The sequence below is a fragment of the Benincasa hispida genome, chromosome 2 (genome assembly GCF_027475165.1).
Source record: "Benincasa hispida cultivar pf3 chromosome 2, pf3_genome.v1.1, whole genome shotgun sequence".
NCBI lineage: Eukaryota > Viridiplantae > Streptophyta > Magnoliopsida > Cucurbitales > Cucurbitaceae > Benincasa > Benincasa hispida.
In genome coordinates, this window is record NC_143479.1 from 69,594,233 (window position 1) to 69,602,290 (window position 8,058).

The window sequence follows — 8,058 nt, forward strand, 5'->3', positions numbered from 1 at the left end:
GGTGATGTTGAAAGATAATGCCAATGGATGGGATCTTGCTGTTAACAAGAAAATCGTGATGCCAGATGGGACCGTGGAGTCTCAAGAAATACTACGGAATAAGCCAAGAAATGTGTGGTTCAATATCTTGATAGAAAAATTCTTACTTGGGAGTAGTGGGTTCGTCCGATTTCATCTGTCTCAACTTGAAACAAATTGGAAGTCGGGGATTATCATAAGAGCCCTTGTGGTGGAAACATAAAAATGAGCATGAGAACAATATGTTAAGAGATAAATATAAAGTAATAGAATGAAATGATAAATAATAGGTCCTTTTATTTCCAAGTAAGAAGGGTAAGTTTAAACACTTTATGTTTTAGTTATGTGTTAAATGTTGAATACTATGTAATACCATGTGAAATGATAAATAATACAACCTTTTGCGTACTAGCAATAAGGTTAGTTTAAACACTTTAGTATGATTTTCAATCAAATATGTATTGTGAATCAATACCAAGATCTAAATGAATCATGTTGTTATTGATCATTTGAATTTACATAAGTTCTTTCCATCTAACTAGTATATAAGGAAGAAACTAAAATCGCAGTACTCTTGATTGTACCATAGCATTTTCCTGTTGTCGTATTTAAGTCTATAATAATGCCAACATTCATATAAAAAATTTGAAACACAATACATACACTTTTATTAATATTCGATTCAATATATGTTTATGGAGAATTTTGGTGACTATTTTTCCAACCACCCATTGAGATCCATCTCTTTCATATTTTACTGTTATTCAAGACGAAAACAAAAGTTTCAATGATAAAGCGAGTAAATTCATAATCTTAGATAGTAAGATATTCTTAAATCAACATCTTAAAGTTATCGAGTACAATTATAACATGCATGTGTCTCAAAAAATACTCTAACTTTTGCTGAAGCATTGATCGGCGGAATTTGTCACCCAATTTTAGATCAAATACTTTAACTGTTTCTACCTAATATGTAGTTGTGGGAGCACAGGTCGAATTCAAGGAACCATTGAATTTCTCTATTAAATTGTCTACAACTCGTGCTAACCGAGGGGATGGTAGAGATTGATTTGTTTGATTGTAGAAAAATAAATTGCAAGAAAAACAAAGAAAGAGTGAATTCGAATGATTAAATGGTCTAGCCTAGGTGTTTGAGTTTTTCCCTATGTTATATGTTACAACTGGATCATAGATTCATCTAATTAATTTCTATATTGTCTAAGCTTAGCCAACTCACCTATAAAACTAGCTAAGAGTTTAAATTATCAAATTAATCAATTTCATTAGATGAGATGCATTGTAACCAGTTGAACTGATCGTGTTAAGACTAAGGGAATAAGCTAAGGTAAATATTAAATTTACAATAGCCTATGTCAATAGTCAACATGGTTTTTCCTAGGTTGATTAGACCATTATTCACTATCATAGACAATAGTTCACAAGCTAATCTAATCTTTTGTTATCTTCGATCAAATTACAATTATATGTCACATATTATAATTTTGTCTCTAGCTATCGATTACATAATCCCAACAAATTTGTCATAAATTCTTGAGAATATATAGTCATAAACATTCGAGATAGTAAGAGAATCCAAAGATAATATGTAAAATTATAACTAAACGATCTAAATCTCACAAGTCTACAAAAAAACGGGGAAAATCACTCTACGTCTAAGCTAGATTTTCCTCCTTAGCCCAATTGACATGAAAATTGAGGAGGAATTGTTCGGATATATCAAGAGGTCAAAGAACTAGAGAAAATTGAGAGAAAATAGTAGAAAATCAATTGGGATCGGATGATCAAAATCCTAGGTGGCTAACTCAATATGTATAAAAAGTGGTATGGTGCCGTAGTGGCACTATGACGCTAATGTGCATTTGCACAAGTCTATCTTCATAATGCATGGCGTTCAAACAATCTCTGCAAAACAATGCTTTTGAATTTTAGGAGTCAAGCAAGACGCATGGTTGTGCACCATGCATGCAGGAAAAAATGGTAATTTTAGCTTTCTCTTTCTCTATTGATGCGTTGGAGCTCGGTTTTGGCCCATTGTAGCTCCACTTTGTCACTAACACTCCATTTTGGCTCATTTTAACTCCATTTTGGTATGTCGTAGCTCTGTTCTAGCCCGTTTTCGCTCCATTTCATCACTAATGCTCAATTCTACCTATTAGATGCTCATTACCTACAAAATCGTATAATAAACATGTAAAACCTAAGAATAACCTTGAATTAAGTGGATCAAGATAACATATTTTCGATCATATCAAACATCCCCAACATAATTCTTGATTGTCCTCGAGCAAGGTAGAATTTTTCATACATTGACACAAAGATATGCTCACTCAACTTGCAAGATGATAGGTCTCCAATTGTGTTACAATATCAAAAAAGAAAGAATAAAAGAAATAAATGGAAGTCAGCAGTTGAATCGGTTAAGGATGACTTTCAAGGCTGTTGGGAGAAGTTGTGGTTTAAAAGGAGGAAAGAAACCGAAAGAGAGGTAGTGAAGCCTGAATATCAAAAGTGAGGAAAGAGAGCCCTCGAGAGTGGGAGTTCGGAAGTCTCTGTCACAGAGAAGTCATCGCAGTGTGTCATTCATCATCTACTTCTACTAGGAGATCATGTAGCAGAGCTCAGCGATCGTATAGCATTTGGTAGGCGATCGTATAGCAATTGGTAGGCGACCGTATTGAAACTGGTAAGCGATCATGTAATAGTTTGTAAGTGATTGTGTAGGAGTTTGTGAGCGATCGCGGAGTATTTTGTAAGTGATCTTGTAGAACTTGTAAACGATCATTTAGCATTTGGTAAGCGATTGAGTAACAACTGTAAGCGACTGGTAATAGGAAGAAATGCACGTCATTATAGGCCTTTTATTTAGAATTATGAAGGCTGTTAAGTAGAAGATGCGACGATTATATTAAGAATTCATGAGAAAACGAGCTTGTGTCGATCGGTATTCAGAATCTTGGCCAACCCATAATTATGCATTATTATGCATTCAGTTGTTTATATTTGTAGCAAACACAAAAATCGATCACATGCGCGGAAGCCAGGCTATTGTGAAGATAACCGCATGCGGGGAATCTGTCCATCATAAGGGTGAACGCATACGTTCGACGCATGGATGTTGCGGCAATTAACCGCATGCGTCCATCGCATAGAAGTTGCGGCTATAGAGTAATAACCATAATAGAGGGATGAGCGCAAGGGTTGTGGAATGCGTTGATACTTCGGAAACCAAGCATGAACCCATACCTCGGTTGTATCAAAAGGTGATGTTCACATTTCACCTACCACGCTGTTAGTAGCAGAGATTCAGAGCAGTCCATCACACCATTAGCTGCAGAATTTCAGAGAAGGACCATTAATGCTGTCAGCGATCAAGCTCTATAAATAGAAGCCGTAAAGCAAAACTTAAAATCATCCGAGGTTTTCTGCTTGAGGGCAGATCCTTGTGATCCAGACCAAAGCATGAGAAGATAGTCTTAAGAGTTCTTCATCCCCTCAACCATTCCGAGTGAGTATCAGAGCCTTCGTCGGAGTTTGAGCATGAGAGAGTCTACTCCACCGTCCATCCATGGCACCACTGGCAGCCTTGACACACATCCAATGGAAGCAAGACATTGCTTCCATCTGGCCCTCCATTTCTCTTCTATTCTTGTATTGTATTATATTGTGACTTAAGAAATTAGTACATTTTGTGATCAATGCATTTCTATATTTTCCTTCAATTCCATCTCCATCTTCATTTACTTAGCATCTTTTACTTTCATTGCATCACTAAGTAAGACTGCTAGAGCATCGCATATTTAGTCATGCGGCATAGACATATGAAGCATGTAGCAAGCCACCGAGAGGTGTGCGTTGCATGAGTGTTGTGAGAAAATCCTATTTGCTTAGTGTGAAGCTGAAGCAATGCTTGTCTATATGCGGACGTAATGCTTGTCTATGAGTAGAATCAGCAGCAACCAACTACCTGGAAGGGTAAGTAGTTGATCTCTTTAAGCAATGTAAGCAATGTGTTCACTAGAGATAGGAATAGTCTTACGTCAACCATGTTTATGCGATTACCTTGTCTTATGAGCGCATCATTCATCATTTAGGCATACTTGGGAGAGTAGTCTAAAAACCAAATCTAGACTCGGGAGAGCGGATTGGATTGCATAAGAAAGAATGGGGACTTAGGAATAAGTTTCATTTGCTACTACACAGCGTATGCACCCTTTAAGTAGGATAGGGTGGTATGCGGTCATTTTGCTTATGTGTGAGAGCACATGAGTGGGAATACAGACTTAGAAATAAGGCCTGTCGACACTATTGCATATACATTGCATGCGTCTTTGTCAAGTGTGTATAGCATGATCGCATAGCATGCGTTGGCTGGGTTTACCCTTGCGATCGAGCTTAGTGTTGCGATGAAGACATCCTTGCCATTTTATCTATTTTCCATGCATTTCACTACGCGTTAACAGTTTCCGTGTCTCTACCTCTCAATCATACTTCCACTGCTTAATCTGTTAGCTAGGAGTAGGAGTAGTACATAGTCCATAACCTTCAACATTCTTTTATTATTCGCCGTAAACACATTACCGCATAAATTTAGCTAGAAGTCCCTGAGTTCGACCTCGGATCACCCAAGAAACTTGTGATCTCTTTATACTTGGCGAGAGAGCAAGAAAACTTGTGATAAGAATTCATTGTCATTGCATATGAGGTTAATGCGTACTTTCCATCCCAATGCATGACCATCGACGCATGAGGACAAACACATAGCCTAAGACGTGCATCACATAATATGCGATCCATATTTTCATCACCAGTGACCATTTAGTCTTGTTTGACTCTTATCGTTTAATAAAGAAGTTGTTCATCATCTAATTGCTATTCCAGAAGATTGTACCAACCCGTTATGATAATAAAGATTTTCAAGAATCAATTTCCTAACAATTTGGTATCAGAGCAATCACCTGGGCAAGCATGGTTCAGAAATTTTTTGAAGAGAAACTAGAGTTGCTAGAATAAGAGATCTTTGAATTCAGAGTCGAAATAAAGAAATTGCCAACCATAGAGGAGAATTTGGCATCTTTAGCGAAGAAATTGAGAATTTGGGATTGTATGCAGAGAAAATCAACAAATGCTCGTTTCTTATGTTACGAAAATGGCCAAGGGAAAGGAAAAAGTGACAGAAGAGGCAGAAAGAACGAAGACTCACAATATATGCGAAGAGAATAGTTCAGTGAAAACTGTCGGAGAAGATGCGGTTTTCGATCGAAGAAAATTCGAGAAAGTTGAAATGCTGGTGTTTAGCGAAAATGAACCAGATGCATGGTTTTTCAGAGCAGACCGATATTTTCAGATTCATAAGTTGATTGAATATGAGAATATGATGGTGGCGGTTGTGAGTCTCAACGGCGCCGCATTAGATTGGTATCGGTCGAAGGAAGGTAGAGAGCCATTCAAAGACTGGAAAGATTTGAAGAAAAGGATGTTAGTGCAATTCCGATCTTTAAGATATCTGTGGAAGATTCTTGGCTATTAAACAAGAAACGATGGTAGAGGCATATCAAAATCTATTCGATAAGTTGGTAGCATCGCTGGCGCATCTATCGAACGAAGTTCTTGAGGAGACATTCATGAACGGTTTGATGCCATGGATAAAGGCAGAAGTTGAATGCTAGAATCTGACCGGGTTAGCGCAAATGATGTCGCGGGCATAACGTGTTGAAGATAGGAAAAATGCACGGGTTGAAGTAGTACGAGCGTGAACATATGGAGGTAAGTTCCAAAATTCGAACTCTTCAAAACTCAATACTGAAAATGTGAGTAAATCAGTAAGCGAAAGTGAGCCGAAAGAGGGAGAGAAGATTGGAGAGTCATTTTCGATGAGGGCCATCACCTTGCGAGGAACATCGAATAATGATAACCAGAGAGAAATTCCGGAAAGAAGATTAACAGATGATGAATTTCAGTCAAAGCTAAAACTGTGGAGCTAGGAAATTTCATCTTTTGCTGAATTGTCCGTGAACTCAGTTATGGGATTGTCGAACCCACGAACAATGAAGATTGGAGGGGATATCAAAGGAGAATCGATAGTGGTGTTGATAGACTGTGGAGCTACACATGACTTCATATCAGAGGGTCTAGCGAATCGTTTGTTGTTGAACATCACAGCCATGACCAATTACGGAATAGTTTTAGGATCTGGAACTGCTCTATGAGGAAGCGGAGTATGCAAAATGTGGAAATGAGGCTGGGAGATTGGAGAGTGTGTGACAGTTTCATACCATTGGAGTTGGAAAATGTTGACGTGATTTTGGGAATGCAATGGCTACACTCAGGGGAAACAGAAGTCGATTGGCAGAACTTAACAATGTCATTTGTTCATGAAGGTCAAAAGATTACTCTGTAAGAGAATCCAAGTCTGACAAAGGTACGGATTAGTCTGAAATGTACGAAGATGATATGGGATGAGGCCCTGTGAGTACTTCATAAGAGTTTGAGGGTGGCTCAAGAGAGGATGATGAAGATTGCAAAAAAAGTAGTAGGACAAACAAAACTTTACCTTGAGGACAAGGTAAAAGTTGAGTAGGGAGGTAATAATAGACCTACAATTGTGTTACAACATCAAAAAAGAAAGAATAAAAAAAAATAAAGGGAAGTCGGTGGTTGAATCGGTTATGGATGACTTTCAAGGTTGTTGGGAGAAGTTGTGGTTTAAAAGGAGGAAAGAAACTGAAAGGGAGGCAGTGAAGTCTGAATATCACAAGTGAGGAAGGAGAACCCTCGAGAGTGGGAGTTCGGAAGTCTCTGTTGTGGAGAAGTCATCGTAGTGTGTTGTTCATTGTCTACTTCTACTAGGCGATCGTGTAGCAGAGCTCAGTGATCGTGTTGCATTTGGAAGACGATCGTATATCAATTGGTAGGCGACCGTATTGAAACTGGTAAACGATCGTGTAATAGTTTATAAGCGATCATGTAGGAGTTTGAAAGCGATAGCGGAGTATTTTGTAAGCAATCATTTAGTAATATTGAGCGATTGCATAACAACTGTAAGCGACCGTTTAGTCTTGTTTGACTCTTATCATTTAATAAAGAAGTCGATCATCGTTTAGATGCTATTCCGGAAGATTGTACCAACCCGTTATGATAATAAAGATTTTCAAGAATCAGTTTCCTAACACAAGACTCATTACTTAAGTTTTAACAGTCTCCTAGGATAAATTTTTGCAATCAACAATGGATCGAATTATAATCAGTCAATGAAGCACTATTAAAAATGATTCTAGACCTATTCATATGTAAGTCAGTTCAAAGCCCTCATATTTATGTCCTAACAACCTCAAACAGTTTTATATAGCTCTCAATTCGTTTTCTCCCTACTATGGCTCAAGCACTTACTATTAAGAATGAAAACAATCGATATAGTAATATGACGACTAAGGTATCTTAAATTAAATTCTAACTTGCATTCTTTTTGTTGGGATTGGTGTCCTAATTCTGTCAGAGTCTTGTAGTTTGTAAACAGTTTGTACACATTGTTATTAATAAAATAAATGTTATTTTATTTGCATTTACTTATATCCAATAAACTAAGATCCATGGTTATTTTATGTAACTTAATCATGTATGTGAGACCTAGAAGTGGATCATGCCTTAAGTAATAACCTAAATGGTTTATAGTATAAGGATAAAGGAGGGATACCTTATCCTGGTGACACTATAGATATGACCCGCTTTGTAGATATAAATAACCTAAATGGTCTAAAATGAATAGTGCGAAATTGTTAAGCAAGTTAATGATTTCTTGACCAAATCAATGATGGCTAGTCATTATTGGAACAAAAGTTGTCATCGTATTAATGATTAGTTGAGAGTATCTCAATTCAGAGGAGGGATAAATTGACTACCCTTCGGTGGCTTTTGTCCTAAACCACTAAAGCGTCATTGCAAAACTAGATGTCACATGGGGTTCATTTAGATTTTGCTAAACCAAATTGGATGTTGTTTTTCAAGAATATTTGCTAAAATCTA